Source organism: Mustelus asterias, chromosome 10 (assembly GCF_964213995.1).
Source record: "Mustelus asterias chromosome 10, sMusAst1.hap1.1, whole genome shotgun sequence".
In the NCBI taxonomy this organism is placed as follows: domain Eukaryota; kingdom Metazoa; phylum Chordata; class Chondrichthyes; order Carcharhiniformes; family Triakidae; genus Mustelus; species Mustelus asterias.
This window is the reverse complement of record NC_135810.1, coordinates 110,802,837-110,827,719: the sequence shown is the minus strand read 5'-3', so window position 1 is coordinate 110,827,719 and position 24,883 is coordinate 110,802,837. Positions and strand designations below refer to the sequence as shown.

Here is a 24,883-nt window from a genome sequence, read left to right as displayed (position 1 = left end):
GCCTTCAATAAATTAAAAGCCGACATCGCGAAAGCTACGATGCACGCTGTTGACGAGTCCATCCCCTTTCAGGTGGAGAGCGATGCATCTGATTTCGCCCTGGCCGCCACACTTAACCAGGCGGGTAGGCCCGTCGCATTTTTTTCCCGCACCCTCCAAGGCCCCGAAATCCGGCATTCAGCAGTGGAAAAGGAGGCCCAGGCCATTGTGGAGGCTGTCAGGCACTGGCGCCATTACTTGGCGGGAAAACGGTTCACCCTGATCACGGACCAGCGGTCCGTGGCGTTCATGTTTAATAACACGCAGAGGGGCAAGATCAAGAATGACAAGATCTTGCGGTGGAGAATTGAACTCTCCACCTATAACTACGACATCATGTACCGTCCAGGGAAACTCAATGAGCCCTCGGATGCCCTCTCGCGTGGAACATGCGCCATATACAGGAGGACCGTTTGCAGGCTCTCCATAATGACCTATGCCATCCTGGGGTCACTCGGCTCTACCACTTTATAAAAGCCCGCAACCTGCCCTACTCGGTGGAGGACGTCAGGTCCGTAACAAGAAGCTGTCGGGTTTGCGCGGAATGCAAACCGCACTTTTACCGGCCTGACCGGGCACATTTAGTCAAGGCCACTCGTCCCTTCGAGAGACAGAGTGTCGATTTTAAGGGCCCCCTTCCCTCAACAGATCGGAATGTGTACTTCCTCAATATCATTGACGAGTACTCTAGGTTCCCTTTTGTTGTTCCCTGCTCTGATACATCCGCTGCCACGGTTATCAAGGCATTCTGTGATCTCTTTATCCTGTTCAGGTACCCTGGCTACATTCACAGCAACAGGGGCTCGTCGTTCATGAGCGATGACTTGAGGCAATTCCTGCTCTCATACGGGATTGCCTCTAGTAGGACCACGAGCTACAACCCTAGGGGTAACGGACAGGTGGAACATGAGAATGCTACAGTCTGGAAGGCTGTCTTACTGGCGTTGAAGTCAAAAAGTCTTCCAGTCTCCCGTTGGCAAGAGGTGCTCCCTGATGCGCTCCATTCTATTCGCTCCCTCCTGTGTACGGCAACCAATGCTACTCCCCATGAGAGGATGTTTTCATTCCCTCGGAAGTCTTCCTCGGGGACCTCATTACCGTCTTGGTTGACGTACTCAGGACCCGTCCTCCTGCGGCGACATGTAAGGGCCCGCAAGTCCGACCCGTTGGTCGAACTGGTCCATCTCCTCCACGCCAACCCTCAGTATGCCTATGTGGCATACCCTGACGGGCGAGAGGACACGGTCTCGATCCGAGACCTGGCGCCAGCAGGGGACGTAGCAACCCCTGTCGCTCCCATACCCCTGTTACAAACCCCTTAACTCTTGTTTCTCCCCCGGACACGGCGCGGGCAGCATCGGGACCATTGCTTAACCCTTTTACTCCCGTGTACAGCTTGCCTGAGTCCAGAGGATGGTCGCCACTGCAGGGCGAGTCAGGACCCCATGGACTACCGTCACCTCAGGGTCAACCGGCCTGTGAGTCCGTGGAAGAACAGCTGGACGCCGCCTTGGGGAGAACGCCACCACAAGTGCCTACTCCGGTGTCACCGCCGGTATTGAGGAGGTCACAACGACGGTGCGGTCCCCCTGACCGTCTGAACTTATAGACTAATGACATTTTATTCTGTTTTTTTTGTACCCCGCCGGCCTTTGTTCTCAAAGGAGGGGTGAATGTGGTGAACCATCGTTGGTTCCCACTGGATAGTACTGAGCCAGGGTCTGGCCAGTACTACAAGGATGTACATATGTTACTGTTGGGTTGTGCTACTTGTTGCTGTTGGGGTTAGGGTGGGGTTGTTACACCTTTGTACTGTAGTGTTGTGGTACATCCCAGTCGGGCTCCGCCTCCTGGGAGAGGTATAAAGGTCCCTGCTCTGGCTGGGACCCCTCAGTCTGGGATCGTGTATATAATTATTGGCTGCTTCATTACAGTAAATAAAAGCCTTTATTTCCCGAGCATCTAGCCTCGTGTTTGATAACGCGCATCAGGTCTCTAAATGGAATTTATAAGTTAACTGTTTAAAAAACTGAAGTATGGATTGGAGAAATTCTGGGGATGAAGTCTGTTATAGAAGTAAGGTAGACCAATCATAGATACAAAAGCAAAATACTACAGATATTAGAAATCTAAAATAAAAACAGATAATTCTGGAAATAATTGGCAGGCCAGGCAGCATCTGTAGAGGGTGAAAGAGAGTTAATATTTTAGGTTGATAACCTGTCATCAGAACTGGGAAAAGTGAAAAATGCAATTGGTTTTAAACGAGTGAAAGGGGAAGGATGGAAAAATAGCAAGATCTGTGATTGGATGGAAGTTAGAAGAGACTAAAGTTGGTAGTGCCAGGCCAAAGGGAGTGGTAAAGGGACAAGAAACCAAAGATATGTTTGGAGGAGATATGAATTGCAGAATAACAAATGGTTGCCATCCAGAAGCAAAAATAAACAAAAAACAAGATTAAAATTGAAACATGCAAAGAAAATGGATGGGGGCAGAGATTACGGTCTGAAATTGTTGGACTCTATATTGAGCCCGGAAGGCTGTAGTGTGCTGAGTTAAAAGATGAGGTTCTATTGCTTGAACTCACATTGAGCTTAATTGAGACACTGTAGGTGGCTGAGTACAGAGTGAGAGTAGGGTAGAAAATTAAAATGACAGGCAACCAGAAGCTTGGGGATATGCTTGCAGAATAAATTTGATTTGCTTTATTTTTGTCACATGTATTGGGATACAGTGAAAAGTATTGTTTCTTACGTGCTATACAGGCAAAACATACTGTTCATAGAGTACAGAGGGGAGAAGGAAAGGAGAGGGTGCAGCTGGAGTTATGTCTGCAAACCAGTCACTCAATCTGTGTTTGGTCACCCCAGCGTAGACTAGAATGAGTTGTGAACAGTGAATACAGTATACTAAATTGAAATAGGTACCTGTAAGTCACTGTTCCAGCAAGAAATAGCATTTGGGGTCTTAGTGAGGAGAGAGGAGACAAAAGGACAAGTCTTGTCACCTTTGCTTCCATTGCCAATCTTGTGTCCTATGGCTCCTGACCCTTGTGTTCATGGGAACGATTTCTCACTATCTGTTCTGTCTAGCCCTCGAAGATAAGGAATTTCTTTTTTGCAGTAAATTGTTACAATTTGGAATGCACTACTTGAAGGGGTGATGGAGGTAGATTCCATGGTGGCTTTGAAAAGGGAATTGAACAAGCACTTCAAAGAAAATAATTGCAGGGCTGTGGGAAAAGGGCCAGAGAGTGACACTAGTTAAATTGCTCTTGCAGAGGGCTGGCATGGACTCATCAGGCCGAATAGTCTCTTCCTGTGCTGTAACCATTCTACCCTCAACTTCTCCTTAAGGAAGGATAGCCCAAGCTTTTCCACCTGATTGAAGCTGGTTAACCCATTCCGGCAAATCTTTTCTTGTACCCTCTCCAAAGCCTCCATATCCTTCTGGTAGTGTGGTGACGAGAACTGTACACAATATTCCAAATGTGGCCTAAATGTAGTTCTGAATCATAGAATAGAATATAGAATCTCTACAGTGCAGAAGGCAGCCACTTGGCCCATTGAGACTGCACCAATTCTCCAACAGAGCATCTAGCCCAGGCCCACCATCCCCACCCTATCCCCGTAATGCCATGCATTTCCCTGCTAAACCCCCCACATCTTGAAACAGACATTAAGGGGCAATTTAGCATGGCCAATCCACCTAATCCGCATATCTTTGGACTTGATCATGTTTGTAGTGTGAACTTTATTGGCCGCTCCTCTTCAGTTGCCATAACGTGAGATACAACCACACCAAATCCATAGGGCGCTGTGTCTCACACCAGCTGAATTTTCAAGTCTGGGTTAAAGTGGATCAATACTTCGGATTGCTTGAGCACGTCTTTAACTCCTTTGTATGCACTTTCACACTCTTTAGACTAATTCTGTTGTTGCTTAGTACAAAATAAAGTGTGAAATATCTTTAATAGTGTTGCAAGGTTTGGGATGAACTTCCCATAGAAACTAGAAGCAGGAGTACGCCATAATGCATCGGGTTATGGGGGTAGGGCCTGGGTAAGATTGTGGGTTGGTGCAGTCTTGATGGGTCAAATAGAATTCTACAGTGCAGAAGAATATCCTGATTTCCCCCCTTCCCCCCATATCCCTTGATCTCTTTAACCCTAAGTCCAAAGATGTGCAGGTCAGGTTGATTGGCTGTGCCAAATTAACCCTCGTGTTCGGAGGATTAGCAGGGTAAATATGTAGGGCTACGGGAATAGGACCTGAGTGGGATTGTGGTCGGTGCAGACTCAATGGGCTGAATGGCCTCCTTTTGCACTGTAGGGATTCTATGATACAAGAATGTTCACCCTACCACCACTCTATGATAGAAGCTATATCTAATTTCTTCTTGAAATCAGACGTTTTGAACTACTTTCTGTGATAGTGAATTCCACACATTCACCATCCTCTGGGTGAAGAAATTTCTCCTCCCCTCAGATCTAAAAGGTTTACCCCTTATCCTCAAACCATGACCCCTCCGTTCTGGACTCGCCCCACCATTGGGAACATTCTTTCTGAATCTATCCTCTAACCCGGTTAGAATTTTACAAGTTTCTATGAGATCCCCTCTCATTCTCCTAAACTCCAGTGAATATAATCCTAACTGACTCAGTCTTTCCTCATATGACAGAGCTGCCATGCCAGGTATCAGCCTGGTAAACCTTCGCTATACTCTATCTATAGAAAGGACATCCTTCCTCAGATAAGGACACCAAAACTGCACACACTATTTCAGGTGTGGGCCTCACCAACATCCTATACAATTATAGTTATAATTGATTACTCCTAAATACAGAAGCAGTTGCGTTATGCAGATTAAATCTGAGCAGTTCAGTGCAGATAAGAAAAAGGAAAAGCCACCTCAGTCAGGGCGTGGTGCTGACTGTGTGGTCGTGGAGGGGCGCGGTGGAGATACGTCGGCGGCGCACGCGCACTCCCCCTCGAATGCCGGCCCGGGCAAGCCGGCCCAACCCCCGTGTGCGCGCACGCGCAGCCTTCCTCGCCTGTCGGGCCAGTCGCCCGCTTGCCGGCCCGCCCCTGTGCGCACGCGCACTCTTTCCCCCCTCAATGCCGGCGCCCTGGCGGTCGCGTGTGTTGCACACGCATAATCTTCTAAACCCCAGCTTGCCGGCCCAGCCGTACGCGTGTGTGCGCACGCGCACAGCTTGCCGGCCCAGCTGTACCGCGTGTGTGCGCACGCACAATCTTCTCTTGCCGGCCCAGCCGTACGTGTGTGTGCCGCACGCGCAATCTTCTCCTCCGCTTGCCGGCCGAGCCGTACGTGTGTGCGCACGCGCAAGCATTCCCCAGCCTGCCTGCCTGCCAGCCCGGCCGCGCAGGCGCACTTCCCTCCCTCCCCGCCTGCTTGCGGTTGGTGCCGGGGTTTCGAAGGGGGGAGGAGGCAGCAAGAGGTAGGAGAGGCCGATAAACATCTTTGTGGTGGTGGTGGAGGAGGAGGAGGTACTCAGTCGCACTTCTGAACTCCGTACCAGCTGAGAGAGAGAGACCGACACCATAATAAAAAATATATATAACCTGTGAAGGATATAAGCAGAGCCATGGAGCCGCCCCGCCGCTGAAGGGGAGAGAGAGAGAGTCGGTAACCGGGAGAGGGATTCCTGTGGAAAAAGGCACCGCCATCAGTGGGTGAGGAATGAGCACCGGGGAAAACTCTGCCCCCAACCACCAACATTCACACCTTTTCATTTCTAGCTGTATTTATACTGCTTCGTGATTTCCTCCCCATAACTTCTTGTCTCCTCGACCGCTGCTATTATTATATATTATTTTTTAGGGTGAAGGGGGGGGGGGTTTGGATAGTGGTTGTGAACTTAGGCTCCAGGATTGGGAAAAGGCCGAGATTTCTCCACCTCTTTCCCACCACACACACACACACAGCCAGGAGTTTACTTCAAAAAAATTAAGTGCTGAAAAATCCGTGTTTCTCCCCTCAGCCGGAGTTTGGAAGCAGTTTGCAGAGTTTGTGAAGCTTGAATTCTTCATTTTCCCCAGCCACACCTACAGAAACTGGATCCCAGTCTGTCTGGAGCCCTGAGACACTGACTCCTTCACAAACTTTAAAACTCTCTGTCACTTGTTTTTTTTTCCCCACCCCATCTCTCTCTCTCGCTGTGAACTGTGTCCAGTTGTAAAGTTTGGTTGGGGTTATTTTTAAAAAGACTCTTCTTACTCGAGAGCGAAGGAAGACACGACAAATACTTAGTTAACTTGCGAGTGGGGCAGATCAGCTAAGTCGGGAGAGAATTGCGTGTTAAGAGTCTGTCGAGCCCAAAGTGCCTCCAATCACTGCAACGTTTGTTTTTCGGAAAAGTCATTTTTCGAGATAAAAAGATGGAAGTGACATGCTAGCAATTTTAAATAATAAAGGGGAAATGTTTAGTAGGTTGGCCGACATCCAAAAAAGTGTTATGGGAGGACCATGGAGGCGTGGAAGATTTGATGAAATGACCCGTTTAAAATGTCAAATTTCAGTTCCTGACTGAACATTTTCGGCTGATAGTTATACCTCTGGTTTTATGATGAGCTGCCCTCTCTTTCAAAGAGTGATTGGTTTTAAAATGATATTCTTCAGAAGTTTAAACTCGCCCCTCTTTTTACCACCTGCTTCATAATCTTGCAGCTATTATTTCCTAGCCTACCTGCTCTGGAGCTGGGATCTTGGAGAGGGATGTGTTTTTTAACGCTTTTAAATCGATGGATAGTCATGGATTGACTTTGGTCCTCCAGCAACTTGCTGCAGATGTTTGGAAATATCAACAAAAGGTCAGGGAGTAGTGTTGACTTTTACCAACTCCCTTACTCTATTTTCATTAAATGGTTTGCATAGTGCATTAGAAGTGGACTGATGGGTGAGATAATTAACATTTCATATTTGACACTTTGCTGTCTGTCAAAGGTTGTTAGGTTGTAGAGGTGTTGAAAAATTGTTTCCCACAATTAGTGTACACAATCAGGATGACAACTCTGAAGGGGTAGCAGTTTTTCAGCTCTGCTTGCATTTAAATTGTGATATGTGCTGAAATTTCACATGAATTCAGTATACATTTGATATTGTGATTTTGGTCAGTGAGAGCTCTTAAAACATTCCTTAAATATTAAGACAGGTTCTTAAGTCAGTTAATTGAGAGTATTTGTGCATTGAGGCAAATTATTTCCAGAGGCTGATGTGGAAGTTCACACGTTTGTAGCTGAAACTGTTGCTTATGTGTAAATGCATTGCAAATTGATGTGTGGTTCTGTTTTAAACATCTAACCACATCTTCTCTCCGTGTCAGCCATGGCTCAATTGGTAACACTCTTGCCTCTTGAGTCAGAATGTTGTGGGCTCAAGTAACACTCCAGGACTTGAGCACAAAAGGCTGACACTCGAGTGCAGCACTGAAAGAGTGTTCTGCTTTTAAAATAACCCTTTCGGGTTATTTTGCTGAAGAGCATGGGAGTTGAACAGATGTCCTAGCCAATGTTAGTTCTTCACGCAGCATCTCAAAAAGCTATCACATTGTTGTTTGTGGGACCATGTCCTGTGCAAATTGGCTGGAATGTTTCCTACATTATCATAGAATAGAATCCCTACAGTACAGAAGGAAGCCATTTGGCCCATCGAATCTGTACCAACCACAATCCCACCCAGGCCCTATTCCCGTAACCCACGGATTTACCCTGCTAATTCTCCTGGCACTCGGGTTAATTTACCCTAGCCAATCAACCTAACCCGCACATCTTTGGACTGTGGGAGGAAACCCACGCAGACACGGAGAAAGTGCAAACTCCACACACAGTGATCCAAGGCTGGAATTGAACCTGGAACCCTGGCGCTGTGAGGCAGCAGTGCTAACCACTGTGTCACCATGCCAACAGTAATTACACTTCAAGTTAGTTCTTTGACTGTAAAGAATTTTGGGTTCTCCTGAGGTCATGATTGAGGATATATAAATGCAAGTCCTTTTTTTCTTTTAAGATCATAATTTATCTATGATTCTTGTATCTTATCAGAATCCTTTTTATACATACTATCATGTATGTTTATTGGACTGCGAACTGATGTAGGTCAGTGAGTAGAGGGGTGATAGGTGAACAGGAATTGGTGTTGTCAAGGCAGCAGAATTTTGTATAAGTTCAAATTTATGGAGGGTACAATATGGGAGACCAGCAACAGTTGGAGTAAGTTGGAATAATTGCATCTAGAAGTAAAATAATACATGGATAAAGGTTTCAGTTTCTTTTAGTTCCTCTTTTATGCTAGACCCTCTCTCCCCTAGTACTTCTGGAAGTATGTGTGTGTCCTCCTTAATGAAGACCGGTCCAAAGTATTTGTTTAGCTTGTTTGCCATCTCCTTGCCCATTATGAATTCACCTGATTCTTGACCAGTCTCTTTCTCTTGACATATCTATAAAAGCTTTTGCAGTCAGTTTTTATGTTTTCTGCAAGCCTACTCTCATGTTCTACTTCCCCTTCTGAATTAAACCCTTTGTCCTCTCCTGCTGGATTTTAAATTTCTCCCAGTCCTCAGGCTTGCTGCTTTTTCTGGCCAATTTATATGCCCTCTCTAATACCAACCCTGATTTCCCTTATGATGTGGAGATGCTGGCGTTGGACTGGAGCAAACACAGTAAGAAATCTCACAACACCAGGTTAAAGTCTCGCAGGTTTATTTGGTAGCACAAGCCACTAGCTTTCGGAGCGCTGCTCCTTCATCAGGTGAGTGGGATTTCAGTTCACAAACAGGGCATATATAGACACAAACTCAATTTACAAAATAATGGTTGGAATGCGAGTCTTTACAGGTAATCAAGTCTTAAAGGTACAGAAAATGTGAGTAGAGAGAGGGTTAAGCACAGGTTAAAGAGATGTGTATTGTCTCCAGCCAGGACAGTTAGTGAGATTTTGCAAGCCCAGGCAAGTCGTGGGGGTTACAGATAGTGTGACATGAACCCAAGATCCCAGTTGAGGCCGTCCTCGTGTGCGGAACTTGGCTATCAGTTTCTGCTCAGCGACTCTGCGCTGTCGTGTGTCGTGAAGGCCGCCTTGGAGAACGCTTACCCGAAGATCAGAAGCTGAATGCCTTGTGACTGCTGAAGTGTTCCCCAACAGGAGGAGAGCACTCTTGCCTGGTGATTGTTGAGCGGTGTTCATTCATCCGTTGTCGTAGTGTCTGCATGGCCTCCCCAATGTACCATGCCTCAGGACATCATTTCTTGCAGCGTATCAGGTAGACAACGTTGGCTGAGTTGTAAGTGTATGTACCGTGTACCTGGTGGATGAGCATCATCTACTTACTCACTGACCATCCACCAGGTACACGGTTGTCTTAACTGTGTCACTCCCCATCTTCATGAAGAACTCTACCATACTATGGTCACTCTTCCCCAAAGGATCTCGCACCACAAGGTTGCTAATTAATCCTCTCTCATTACACAATACCCAGTCTAGGATGGCCTGCTCTCTAGTTGGTTCCCCGACTTATTGCTCGAGAAATCCATCCCTTATACATTCCAAGAAATCCTCCTCCTTCGCATTGCTACCAGTTTGGTGAGCCCAATCGATATGCAAATTGAAGTCACCCATAATAACTGCAGTACCCCCACTGCGCACACCTCTAATTTCCTGCACCCCTCTGAGATACCTGCACCTCTCTAAGTCTGGCTTCTTGACCATCCCCGATTCTAATAGTGTTCGTGGCAGTGCCTTTAGTTGTCTGGTCCCCAAACTCTTGACTACTCTGTGCCTTTCATTGTCTCTATCTTACTTTCCTCCTTTAGGACATACCTTAATAAAACCTATATCTTCAACCATACTTCTGGTCATCAGACCTAATATCTCCTTACGTGACTCTGTATCGTATCTTGTTTTCTAATGGTTCTTTGAAATACCTTAATGTTTTATTCCATCAAATGCTGTATATAAATACAAGTTGTTATATATGTGTATGTATATTTTGTATGTCTGTGGATTGATGCCAGTATCAAGCATACAAGTCACCAATAGTTGAATGTTGGAAATCTTTTGGGAGACCAGCCTTTTCTATATCTTGTGGGGGTGAAGCAGGGGAGGGGGCATTGTGTAGAAAGTGATTTGTATTGGCACGTCTCGTTTACCTTTGAGTACAACGTGCTGTTGTGGAGTCCAGCACACCTGTAAAATATGTACCTATTTCTGTAAAGGCACTTGATACAACAATGAACTGTAAACACAAATTGTACCTCAAGGGAGATAGTGATTTTAATTTACTTGACAAGCAGATGATGAAATGAGTTTGTATATAAATATTGCAAGTTGACTGATTCTTTTTAAAAACAAATTATGGAAAGCCTAATGTGGCATGAAGCTGAAAATAGCTAGTCATTCAATCAAAAGTTAAATGATAATACCATGGTAGCAACCATAAAATGTTTTACCAAACAAATGTTTGAAGTCAGTGAAAGTCTAATTTTTAATTGAAAAAAAAATTAATTGAACATACTGCTTATTGTGTGTGTAATACAATCTGGCATATAAAACTACATTCATTTCTTCAGCACTCGCATGTTTATGTCTACACTGAGCGCACAAGTCCATTTCCCCTCCCATCCTTATTTTACAACTAATAAATGCATGTTTAGGACTACACTTGTATAATGAGTTGGCCTCGATGTATGTTTAGGGTTATATCCATCTTAGAATTTGGCCCCTGGGATCATGCAGGCCACTTTGCCAAAAAGATGCATGGGAGTTTAAGACACTCTCACTCTGAGCAGGTCGTATATGGTGATGGATAAATGGAAGTGGTTCCTTCTGCAAACAGAATGAAGTACAAAGCTGGTTTTAAGCTAGAAGTTGTAACATTTGCTGACATGAGTTAAAAACTGACGTGTGAATAACTGTGAGACCAGGGACCAGCTGCTGGCCTGATCTTGAGAAGCCTAAATGTGAATGCCTCCTTGAAAATTGTAAGAATGGTTTCATTGGTACTGGAAAGGCAATGGCAATGCACTTGTGGGTCAAGTCAAACTCTGGGTCCAGCAAATTTAATGGATGGCAATGTCAGGTGTTTCGGGCACAAGATCTAAATCACTCAGACTACTGGAAGGTCTCAGTGCCAAAATTACCAGTTTCCAGTGATTCATCATCAGACAGCAACATAAACGTGAACACCTATTATGCCACATTGGTATGGATGAAATGTCCACAAATTTCGATATGCCCAGCAACATGGATGAAATGTCCATGAATTTCAGTGAACTGAAACATAGCAACTGAACTGTGAAGTGGAGCATTGTGAAGACAGTTCTAGTGAAACCCGCAGGATGTGAAATGGCGAGATTTACAGTGGTACTATCCTGCATGGTCGAGGGGACAAAATTAAACCCCGTGATAATTTTCAAATGTAAAACCATTCTGAAAATCAAGTTTCCTGCATGAGTTTGTGTGCATGTCCATGACAATGGTTGGATGGATAAGGATGCAGCGAGGTTGTGGATTGATGATGTGTAGAATAGACATCCTGGTAACCTATATAAATAATGCAGCTTATTAATATGCATATACAAATCCCATATAACTGAGATCAAGAAGCACCTATGAAGAAATAACACCCAAATTTCAGCTATACCAAGGGTCTAACCTCTAAATCACTCAGACTGGGGCGGCACGGTAGCACAGTGGTTAGCACTGCTGCTTCACAGCTCCAGGGACCTGGGTTCGATTCCCGGCTTGGGTCACTGTCTGTGTGGAGTTTGCACATTCTCCTCGTGTCTGCGTGGGTTTCCTCCGGGTGCTCCGGTTTCCTCCCACAATCCAAAGATGTGCGGGTTAGGTTGATTGGCCATGTTAAAATTGCCCCTTAGTGTCCTGAGATGCGTAGGTTAGAGGGATTAGTGGGTAAAATATGTAGGGATATGGGAGTAGGGTCTGGGTGGGATTGTGGTCGGTGCAGACTCGATGGGCCGAATGGCTTCTTTCTGTACTGTGGGGTTTCTACGATTTCTTCTATGATTCAACCTTTGTGTGCCAACATGGCATTCGAGGATCATGTTTGTGCCAATGGTTGGATGACTGATGGAGAAAATACTTTCACAAAGAGTGGAAATTGTGGGATGCTATTAATGCACAGTCATCATATCATTCAAAAAAATTCAGTGGATAGAGAGGAAGATGATTTGTTGTGGAAGAATGATTATGAAATGAAAAATGCTGCTTCTGATCCAGAGTGAGATTCTTAGCCAAAGAATCAGGATGAATTTAGTAAATGCTTTGCATCAAATGCCAGAGACAATTAATTTGATATGTAAATCATTGTTAGTGGTTCGCATTGCCCTTGTAGAATTATTCATTAAATAAAATCTGACATTGATTTAATTTGAATTATTGGTATGTTTTTTCACAAAATGGCGACCAACACCAACACTGGCGGTTCATATTCTATTTTCCGTATGTGAGTCAATTTGTATTTGTCAAAGGTTTTTTCAGAGCTTTAAAGATCAACTTGTACATTGCGATCAACAGTTTCACATAGCACAAAACAGCTACAATTTTAAACAACTTAATTGTGGAATCGCCGAGCAGGAACTGATAGCCAAGTTCCGCACGCATGAGGACGGCCTCAACTGGGATCTTGGGTTTATGTCACGCTACATGTAACCCCACCATTTGGCCTAGACTTACAAAATTCTACTAACTGTCCTGGCTTGAGACAATTTCACACTTTAACCTGTGATTATCCCTCTCCACTCGCACTGTCTGTACCTGTAAAGACTTGATTACCCGAAAAGACTTGCATTCCAACCATTATCTTGCAATTGTATCTTTGTCTATATATGCCGTGTTTGTGAAGCCTACCTCTCCACTCACCTGATGAAGGAGCAGTGCTCCGAAAGTTCATGATTCAAAATAAACCTGTTGGACTTCAGCCTCATGGTGTGAGACTTACTGTGCCACCCTAGTCCAAGACCGACATCTCCACATCATTCTTAATTGTTGTAAGGGAGGTTAAACAATTATAAACTCTGCAGTAAAAGTAAGTGTCGATGAGCCCTGCATTTTCTTATGCTAAGATATTTTGAGATATTTGAAAACAAGGATGAGAATATTAATGTCAAGATGTTACTTGGACAGGAGTCCACGTCCCTTAGGAAGCATAGGGGTAATGGGAAAACTGGGACTTGGAGCGAACTAAGACAAGGACAAAGCTATATAGTACTTTGAAAGTGAAGTCACTGTTATGTAAGAAGCTAGATTAACCTCAAAAAATGTTATCTATCTGGCGAGATATCGAATACAACTCTTTCTTGTATCCTAAAAATGTAACCAGCACTTGGATACTGCAGAACATGCCTGACTGGAGGGTGGTGGGGAACTCAGCATTTTTGGTTCAATATGGGAATAATCTTAAAGAAGCATCAACGATGTAAGAATGCTACGTCACTACTTTTTTATCAGTTCAATAAGTGTATACTTGTGCATTATTACATGTATTGTTCACATGTAACAACTGGGATAGTTTGAATTAAAGTTAGTAATGAATGAATTTAAATGCGTACTTTTCTGCATCATCTATGCCTCAAATATGATCATCTCGTTTATGTTGGTCCACAGCTAAATAATAAGCACATCAGAAAGGGATGGCTTAACTTTTATAAGACTATTAAAAAATCTTTCTTCTTGTATAGTAAGTATTAGGAACTAGTGGTGAACAGAAAAAAAAGTCATTTTGTTGCAGAATAATATTCGCAGCATTTGTAAATTACACTTGCAGTTGATATTATGTAAATCACTGATCCTCAACTTGTACTGTTAATGTAACAGTCCTGATACAGCTGAAGTATAAGCAGCTGTGATTCAACATGTTACTATTTTTGGCTATTTTTCTCAGTCTACTGCAAATTATTTGGTGCCACATCTTAAGACAGTTCCTCAATCCTGAGTTGGTTTGAACTCTTTTTAAAAAATCTTGAATCGCCTCTGCACTTATATTGACCATCCAGCAGTACATCATTCTAGGGGGTGGGGGTGATATTTAGAAATTTGGAAAAACCTCTGACTAGCTGCAGTGAATTTCAGTAAAAGTGGAAAATCTCTTGCAATCTGTCGCAAGCACCTGAATAGGTGAAAGGCAGGAAGTGGACTGTGCAAATCAAAATCAAAGTGCTGAAAATGTGCAGGTCCACCTGTGTCATTTATCTTGGATGTTGATAGGCTTAGGAAATAGGAATGTAGGAACAGAAGGAGGCCATTCAGCCCATCGAGCATCTCTGCCGTTCAATACGATCATGGCTGATTGGACACTTCAATGCCTCTTACACGCACTGTCTCCATAGCCCATTATGTTGCTGTTATAAGAAATCTATCAATCTCTACCTCAACCATACTCAATGACTGAGCTTCTACCTCTGGGGTAGAGTTCCAAAAATTCACAATCCTCTTTCTAAAGAAATCTCTCCCCATCTCTGTCCGAAGTGGCATCTACCCTATTTTGAATTTGTGCTGCTTGTTCTAGATTCCCCAGTCAAGAGAAGCATTTCACCTGAATCTACTCTGTCTATTCCTATTGTAAGTTTCGACCATTGCTTTTACTTAAGATTTACAGGGACGTCAGTTTTGTTTTAACACCAAATGAAATTGCAATGCTTATAAAAGAATGGCCTTTTATTAAAAAAAAATGCACCAGTAATAATCAAACCATACTTGCTCCTGGAAGTCATTTTAATAAACCGCCCAATTGAAGCAATTATTTGAAATTAAAATGTTTTAAAATTTGCTTGTAATAGGAAAGGAAGCGGGCATTACTGTTTTAGTTCCCTAGAACAGACTGTAAGGGATTCTAAAATGCAGGGAGCTTTGACATCGGAACAAAAAAAGTCCAAGAATCATGAGGAAATGGATAGGCTATACTTATATTTGTGGGAAAAAACTGCATAAACCAAAATGTCATGTAAATATACATATACCTCACACACAGTGTTATAGTTTACTGCGTACCACGGTATTGCATATTACTTTGCCGTGGGGGGGGGGGGGGGGGGAGAAATATTTCCCCTTCCTTTATCCTCCTCCTTGCAAAGATCATTCAACCACTCGAGCCTATTTTCCAACTCCATGGAATCATGTCTAATCTGTATTTTAACCTCACCTATTGCCTTGGCTCTGTCATGCTCGATACCCTTTCTCAACAAAAATGTATTAATCTCAAACTGGAAATTTTCCATTGACTTAGCGTCAGACCATTTCAGAGGAGACTGTGTATTTATGTTGCGTATGAACACCGAGTCCTAATTTTAGTTCTTTTCCCCCTTGTTCTGGTTTCACCAGGGGAAATGGTTTCTCTATCTCCACTCTATCAAATCCTTCAGTCACCTTGAACACCTCAATTGGATCCCTCCTTAATTGTCAATATTCAAGGGAAATTTCTCAAACCCGGCCTAGGCAACCAACAGAGATTTGGAAGGCCGTGACTAAGACATCAGCAATTTTCTCACATACTTTTAATATCCTGGGGTGGAAACAATTGGGCCCGAGAGATTTGTCAATCTTTAATTAGTTTCACCAACATTTTTATTTTTCCTTGTATAGTTGTGTGTAGTTAGTTCTTTCACCTGTTGAGTTATTTTCAGTTTCGTTTGGATCTCTGGTACTTTGACCTCATTCCTCTACTGTGACGGCTGACACAAAGAAGCTATTTAGTAAGTCTACCATTTCCTCATGTCCAATTGCAGTATCACCTGTGCATTCCAATGCACATTACACTTGGCAATCCTCTTATTATGGGACTATAGGAGCTGGACCCGGTCATTTATCCCATTGAACCTGCTCCACCATTCAATACAATCATGGCTGATCATACACTTTTGTGTCTTTGTCTCCACACTATCCTCTATCCCTTTATCCCATTGGTATATTTGTAAAAACCTTAATATCCTTCATATGCTTTTTCTCGTAATCCTTTTTTCAGGTCTTGCTACTGTTACTGTATCCCTTTGCTGTGTTTGTCTCTCTCTCCTGGTCCACAGAATCTCTAATCGAAAAGCAGAATACTGTGGATGATGGAAATTTGAAATATAAACAGAAAATGCTAGAAATACTCAACAGGTCAGCCAGTATCTGTGGAGAGAGAAAGATAGTTACCATTCAGGTTGATGAAAGGTCATTGATATAAAACATTCTTTTTCTCTCTCCATAGATACTGCCTGAACTGAGTATAACATTTTCTGTTTTACCTCAAACTGTATTATTCTTTGCCTTTGTGTCAGCCTTTCCTTTTAGTTTTGCACAATGTATCACTCAGTTCCCTTGTGGACTCAGGTTATTTAATTACATAAGTATACCTCTTGCCCTTGAGGGAGAATATGCTGATCCTTTATTCTAATGAATGCATTTTTAAAATACTTGCAGCTCTTCATCTGTGGTTTAAAGAATAAAGAAAATTACAGCGCAGGAACAGGCCCATCGGCCCTCCAAGCCTGCACCGACTTAACTAAAAACCCCCACCCTTCCGGGGACCATATCCCTCTATTCCCATCCTATTCATGTATTTGTCAAGAAGCCCCTTAGAAGTCAGTACCGTATCTGCTTCCACTAAATCCCCCGGCAACACGTTCCAGGCACCCACCATCCTCTGTGTAAAAATAAAAAAAATCTGCTTCGTACATCTCCTTTAAACCTTGTCCCTCGCACCTTAAACCTATGCCCCCTAGTCATTGACTCTTCCACCCTGGGAAAAAGCTTCTGACTCTCTACTCTGTCCATGCCCCTCATAATTGCGTAGACTTCTATCAGGTCGCCCCTCAACCTCGGTCGTTCCAGTTACTTTAGTCTATCATGGTCAGTTCTTGCCTCATCCCTCCAAAGTTTAAAATGTTGGCATGCAGGATGTGGACATAGCTAGGTAGGCCAACATTTATTGTCCATCCCTAATTGCCCACGGGAAGGTGGTACTAAGTGGCCTTGACCTGCCAGCAGTCTATATGGTATAGCCACATCCATATGCTGTTAGGAAGGGAGTTCAATTCTGTATTATGGTCACGGTTAGGTGTTCCCTTGCTGTTTAGATTTTTGGCTAATGCAGGATTATTATTTGTAGGTAAATCTAAGATTACCTATTCTTTTGGTTCAGGAAAATATTGCAGGGAAAAGTTTGAAAACACTTCAGGAATTGGCTACATTTGGAATTTGAGCTATTCTGCTTATCCAGTCTGTGAAAATTAAAGTATCTCTTAATAGCTACAAATCTGTTTTTGCAACAAGCTTCTTTGATCTCTATGCTTGTGCATCCAATTCCTTTTAAGTCTTCTATCTGGAACAATCCTCACCAAACTCATACATTATTTTCTATTTTACTCTATTCATGGTGTTCTCACTGCCTGCTCACCCTTACTGAAAGTTCTGCTTTAAATGTTGCAATATTGTCCGTTATCAATATTGCGACTTGTCTGGTTCCAATATCTTGTTCTTTCTAAAGATTATCCTTCAGCCGTGTTCTGTTTCGAGCCAGGTATTAGTGATTTAACGCTGGAAAGTTTATTTATTGTTAGTCACAAGTAGGCTTACATTAACACTGCAATGAAGTTACTGTGAAAACGGCCACCGTATCCTACCCTTTTAACTGAATTTGTGCTTATTTTACTTGTTTTATTTCTTAAAATACGTGCAGACGTGTATAGAAATTTCAGTTTGGCAGAAGACCATGTCCTGCTCTTGTGTTGCTTAGCTAAGCCATCATGCTGGGCTAATGCTGCATTAATAACCTCCAATACCTTTTCCAGTAACTTGTTCACGTGCTCCTAGATGCTGTATATTGACAGACTGCTTATCTTTCTATGAATTTTTCATAAGGGCAGTCACATAATAGTTATAAATGGCAGGAATCCTAGCCTTTTAATTTTTCTCTTAGTCAAGTATTAAAAAACTCTGCATATTCTAATCTTGCTTCTCGTACTAAATTAGAAAATAGGAGTTCATGGGCAGAATACTTGTTTTAAATTTTGTAATGCTGGTGTCACGTATCTTCAGTGACTCCATAATTTGAGATTGAGCTATTTGTGCAGTCTCCTCCGCAGCGATTTGTGTAGGTGTTGTAAACGATTGGCCTTTAGGGACCTCAACCTAGTGAGAGTAGAGAGTCTCGAATCCCTAATGTTTTATGTTTATTTTATTAGTGTCACAAGTAGGCTTAAATTAACACTGCAATGAAGTTACTGTGGAAATCCCTAGTCGCCACACTCCAGCACCTGTTTGGCTACACCGAGGGAGAATTCTGCATGGCCGATGCGCCTAACCAGCTCGTCTTTTGGACTGTGGGAGGAAACCGGAGCCACCGGAGAAAACCCATGCAGACACGGGGAGAACGTGCAGACTCCACCCAAGCCGGAAATCGAACCTAGGTCCCCGGAGCTGTGAGGCAGCAGTGCCATCCACTGTGCCGCCCTAGTGCACTAGGTGGTACATTGATGAGTTTTGCAATGATGCATGTCCATAACTTTTTTACTAAACAAATTGAGAGCATGATTGCTGTGTATCTGAAATACGAATAGAGTGGATGTTTCAACATTTGGACACTGAGCACAGGCCTGAACTTACAGAAAACTGAAAGGCCTGGATAGAGTGGACGTGGGAAAGTAGGAGAGACTAGGATCCAAGGGCACAACCTCAAAATAAAGATGTGGAGATGCGTTGGACTGGGGTAGGCACAGTAAGATGTCTCTCAACACCAGGTTAAAGTCCAACATGTTTATTTGGTCGCACGAGATTTCGAAGCGCTGCCCCATCATCAGGTGAGTGTAGAGTTGGGTTCACAAACAGGGCATATATAGACAAAGACTCAATTACAAGATAATAGTTAGAATGATTTGATTTATTATTGTCACATGTATTAACATACAGTGAAAAGTATTGTTTCTTGAGCGCTATACAGACGAAGCATAGAGAAGGAAATGAGAGTGTAGAATGTAATTTACAGTCACGGCTAGGGTGTAGAGAAGGATCAACTTAATGCGAGGTAGGTCCATTCAAAAGTCTGACAGCAGCAGGGCAGAAGCTGTTCTTGAGTCGGTTGGTATGTGACCTCAGACTTTTGGAAGAGAGAATGTCTGGGGTCCTTTGCCGAAACAGCGGGAAGTGTGGACAGAGTCAATGGATGGGAGGCTGGTTTGCGTGATGGATTGGGCACGATCTTTTGTAGTTCCTTGCGGTCTTGGGCAGAGCAGGAGCCATACCAAGCTGTGATACAACCAGAAAGAATGCTTTCTATGGTGCATCTGTAAAAATTGGTGAGAGTTGTAACTGACATGTCAAATTTCCTGAGTCTTCTGAGAAAGTAGAGGCGTTGGTGGGCTTTCTTAACTATAGTGTCGGGCTGGGGGACCAGGGCAGGTTGTTGGTGATCCACACCTAAAAACTTGAAGCTCTCAACCCTTTCTACTTCGTTCCCATTGATGTAGACGGGCATGTTGTCCTTTATGCTTCTTGAAGTCGATGACAATCTCCTTCATTTTGTTGTCATTGAGGGAGAGATTATTGTTGCCACACCAGTTCACCAGATTCTATATCTCATTCCTGTACTCTGTCTCATCGTTGTTTGAGATCCGATCCACTACTGTGTCATCAGCAAATTTGAAAATCGAATTGGAGGGGAATTTGGCCACACTGTCATAGTGTATAAGGAGTATAGTAAGGGTCTGAGGACACAGCCTTGTGGGGCACCGGTGTTGAGGATGATCATGGAGAAGGTGTTGATGCCTGTCCTTACTGATTGAGGTCTGTGAGTTAGGAAGTTCAGGATCCAGTCACAGAGGGAGGTGCCAAGGCCCAGGCCACGGAGTTTGGAAATGTTTCGTGGGAATAATGGTGTTGAATGCGAGTCTTAACAGGTAATCAAGTTTTTACAGGTGCAGACAATGAGTGCAGAAAGTGTTAAGCATAGGTTAAAGAGGTGTGAATTGTCTCAAGCCAGGACAGTTAGTGAGATTTTGCAAGCCCAGGCAAGTCGTGGGGGTTACAGATAGTGTGACATGAACCCAAGATCCCGGTTGAGGCTATCCTTGTGTGTGCGGAACTTGGTTATCAGTTTCTGCTCGGTGATTCTGTATTGTCATGTGTCTTGAAGGCTGCCTTGGAGAACGCTTACCCGAACATCAGAGGCTGAATGCCCTTGACTGCTGAAGTATTCCCCGACAGGAAGGGAACACTCTCGCCAGGTGATTGTCAAGCGGTGTCCATTCATAGCATCTGCATGGTTTCGCCAATGTACTATGCCTTGGGACATCCTTTCCTGCAGCGTATCAGGTAGACAACATCGGCCGAGTCGCAAGAGTATGTGCCGTGTACCTGGTGGATGGTGTTCTCATGTAAGCTGATGGCTTCCGTGTTGATGATCCAGCACTTCTTGCAGAGGGTGCTGTGGCAGGGTTGTGTGGTGTCGTGGTCACTGTTCTTCTGAAGGCTGGATAGTTTGCTGCAGACAATGGTCTGTTTGAGGTTGTGCGGTTGTTTGAAGGCAAGTAGTGTGGGTGTGGGGATGGCCTTGGTGAGATGTTCGTCTTCATCAATGACATCCCACCATCAGACTCACCATATGCTACTCTCCAGAATTGGTTGCATTCAAGGTCCATCAAGGTCGGTCACCTCAGTACTTCACTGTACCGCAAGCCTACAGGTAACCTCACGATGCCCCACTTCTCCAATTTCCACCTCAAACACGTTAAAGAAGCCATCCTCGATGGACAAGCCCTCCATATACACAGGATCTGCTCAGATGAGGAGGAACGCAACAGACACCCTCATAAGAACAGGATATGGCACTCGACTCATTGATCGACAGTTCCGACACACCACAGTGAAAAACCGCACTGACGACCTCAGAAGACAAACACAGGACAAGGCAGACAGAATACCCTTTGTCGTCCAGTACTTCCCCAGAGCGGAGAAGCTACAACATCTTCGGAGCCTTCAACATGTCATCGATGAAGACAAACATCTCGCCAAGACCATCCCCACACCTCCAGTACTTGCCTTCAAGCAATCCAGACCATTGTTCGCAGCAAACTACCTAGCCTTCAGGAGAACAGTGACCACGACACCACACAACCCTGCCACAGCAACCTCTGCAAGACGTGCCGGATCATCGACACGGATGCCATCATCTCACGTGAGAACACCATCCACCAGGTACACGGTACATACTTTTGCAACTTGCCAACATTGTCTGCCTGATACGCTGCAGGAAAGGATGAACCGTGGCATGGTACATTGGCGAGACCATGCAGATGGTAAGACGACGGATGAATGGACACTGCTCGACAATCACCAGGCAGGAGTGTTCCCTTCCTATCGGGGAACACTTCAGCAGTCAAGGACATTCAGCCTCTGATGTTCGGTTAAGCGTTCTCCAAGGTGGCCTTCATGACACACGACAACGCAGAATCGCCGAGCAGAAACTGATAGCCAAGTTCCGCACACGAGGACGGCCTCAACCGGGATCTTGGGTTCATGTCACACTTTCTGTAACCCCCACAACTTGCCTGGGCTTGCAAAATCTTGCTGTCCTGGCTTGAGACAGTTCACCCCTCTTTAACCTGTGCTTAACCCGCTCTCCACTCGCATTGTCTGCACCTGTAAAGACTTGATTACCTGTAAAGACTTACATTCCAACCATTATCTTGTAATTGAGTCTGTGTCTATATATATATGCCCTGTTTGTGAACCCAACTCTACACTCAACTGATGAAGGGGCAGCGCTCCGAAAGCTCGTGCTACCAAATAAACCTGTTGGACTTTAATCTGGTGTTGTGAGACCTCTTATTCCGAATAAAGAGACGACCCTTTAGAACTGAGATGAGGAGAAATTTCTTCAGCCAGAGGGTGGTGAATCTATGGAATTCATTGCCACAGAAGGCTGGAGGCCAGATCATTGGGTGTATTTAAAAGAGAGATAGGTTCTTGATTGGTAAGAAGATCAAAGTTTACGGGAAGAAGACGTGATGATAGGGTTGAGAAACCTAACAGACAAGATTGAATGGCGGAGCAGACTTGATGGGCTGAATGGCCTACTTCTATAACTTATGGCCTTATGAATGGCAGCAGCAATAAATAGAACGAGAGACCAGGACCCTCAATACAGAGTGTGGTGATGTGTAGTCGTGGCAGGAATAAATAGAACAGGTGACAGTACCCCAGCACATGAAACAAAGTCCAAAGATGTGCGGGTTAGGTTGATTGGCCAGGTTAAAAATTGCCCCTTAGAGCCCTGAGATGCGTAGGTTAGAGGGATTAGCGGGTAAATATGTGGGGGTAGGGCCTGGGTGGGATTGTGGTCGGTGCGGACTCGATGGGCCGAATGGCCTCCTTCTGCACTGTAGGGTTTCTATGATTCTATGATTCTATGAAACGTGAAGCTGAGTGGTGGCAGCATATAATCGCCAAAACAAAAATCAAGAACTGAAGTTGCAGGGCTGGTCATTGTTTGGTGAGTATTACCATAGTCTTTATTTCACTAAGTGATGCATTGGATTGAAGACATTTAGTTAGTTGTCCAATAGCTATTTCAACTTTGGTAAGCACTTTTAACAAATTTAAAATGTAAGTCTTGTGCTTTTCAAAAATTAACCTCTTTATAAAATAAAGTGAAGTCAGCATAACAGAACTGGCCGGTGAGTGCTTATTTAAGTCTTATGTTTATTTCTGTTAAGTCAATTAATAGTCTAATGAATAGAGGCAGGGCAGTTCGGTTTGATGCACATCCTACTCCATGTGAGAACTCCAAATGTATCGTATCCTGATAAACGAAGTGCATAAAGTGCAATCAGCAAGAGGAGCTTCCAGCTCCATGTTTCTGCAGCCTGAGTAGCAGCTGGCATTTCAGTGGTGCATCTAGAGGATGGATAGGGTCACTCTGTAGATTAAAGCTGTGCAGGTAGAGGCCACTATTGTCTCCAAGCACATACACCTTGCACTGCCTTCCCAGTAAAATAGTATGGATGGCCTACAATGTCTGACCATCAAACCATCTAGGCTTGCTGTCGGGCAGAGTTCAGAACAGGTTACATGATCCCCTTTATTTTACTCTAAATTTAAGGCAGTACCACTACATAACCTTAAACCTCGTAATTGTAACATGGTTTGAAATAGTGCCATTGGATCATTTCACACCAGAGGAGAGATGGAGCCTGAATTGTGTCTCACTTCCAACCAAACAGCATTGTTTCTGAACTGAAGTGGTGTGTCAACCTTAGTTTCTGCACTCAACTCCTGAAAGGGAGCAGCATATTTGCATTGTCAAGCATGAATGAAGGAATCTTTTCGTTGCAACTGCTCAATGCTACACTTGATCTGGTTTGAATCTAATGTTAGGCACCAAAAGTTCTATTTCCTTCTCTCACTGGCCTCCCTGCTACACAATTGTTTTTGCTGCATGTTTCCTGTGAGGCTACTGGAGCAGTAGAATTGACATTCCTGTCTGCAACCTTGAAGGTCAAAACTTGCGACTGTTAACTGTTTCTCTTTGCAAGTTTTAAAAAAAAATTAAAAACCCTGTGTACCTGCAATAACTCTCTTAATATTTGATTTATTATTGTCACATGTATTGGTATACAGTGAAAAGTATTGTTTCTTGCGTACTATACAGACAAAGCATACTGTTCATAGAGAAGGAAAGGAGAGAGTGCAGAATGTAGTGTTAGTCATAGCTAGGGTGTAAAGAAAGATCAACGTCGTGCGAGGTAGGTCCACTCAAAAGTCTTATGGCAGCATGGAAGAAGCTGTCCTTGAGTCAGTTGGCACGTGACCTCAGACTTTTGTATCTTTTTCCCGACGGAAGAAGGTGGAAGAGAGAATGTCTGGGTAGCGTGGGGTCCTTAATTATGCTGGCTGCTTTTCCAAGGCTGCGGGAAGTGTAGACAGTGTCAATGGGTGGGAGGCTGGTTTGACTAACATCCTTGCTGGTGGATTTGCAAGTGTTGTTGGGAAGAGTTTAAACTAATTTGGCAGGGGGAGGAGACCCAGACTGTTAGCAGAATAGGGACACAGTATAACATAGAAAAGCAATCAGATCAGAAGGAATACAGCGGTAGTAAGTTTCATGGGAGTAAGACAAGACTGGAGGGCCTCTAGTTTAATGCCAGGAGTATTTAAAGGTAAAACGGATGAGTTAAGGGCGAGGATTGATATGTGTAATTATGATATAATAGCTATCACAGAGAGTTGGTTGAGTAGGGGCAGGATTGGCAGCCCAAAGTCCCAGGATGTAGAATCTTCAGGCGAGACAGTGGAGGGGGCAAAAGAGGAAGAGGCATTGCATTATTAGTTAAGGAGGCAGTTACTGCAGTAAGGAGAGATGATATCTTGGAGGGGGCATCAATTGAAGCTTTGTGGGTAGAACTTAGGAATAAAAAAGGGACAGCTACATTGCTAGGTGTTTATTATAGATCCCCAGATAGTCAGCGGGAAATTGAAGAGCAAATATGTACGCAATTCGCAGAGGGATGTAAAAATAATAAGAGGGTAATTATATTAGGTGATTTCAACTTTCCCAACATTAATTGGGATAGCCATCATGTTAAGGGCTTAGATGGAGTAGAGTTCTCAAAATGTATACAGGAAAACCTCTTGGGTCAATATGTAGAGGATCCAACAAGGGCAAAAGCTGTGCTGGACCTAATTCTGGGAAATGAAGCCGGATAGGTGGTTGATGTTTTGGTGGAGGAGCATTTTGGTGATACCGACAACAAGATGGTTCAATTCAAATTTGTTATGGACAAATAAATTGACAAGTTTCAGAAAAAGGTTTTGGATTGGGGGAGAGTAGATTTTA

At 43.8% G+C, this 24,883-nt stretch overlaps 1 protein-coding gene across 1 annotated transcript in view; it reads left to right on the top strand.

The window, feature by feature from the left end:
* The first annotated feature begins 5,461 nt into the window (after positions 1–5,461).
* Positions 5,462–24,883, top strand: part of cyfip1 (cytoplasmic FMR1 interacting protein 1) — a 188,361-nt gene continuing 168,939 nt past the window's right edge. Inside the window, exon 1 of the mRNA XM_078222422.1 lies at positions 5,462–5,735. The gene's annotated coding sequence lies outside the window, so the exon portion shown is untranslated. The remainder of the gene's footprint in view (positions 5,736–24,883) is intronic.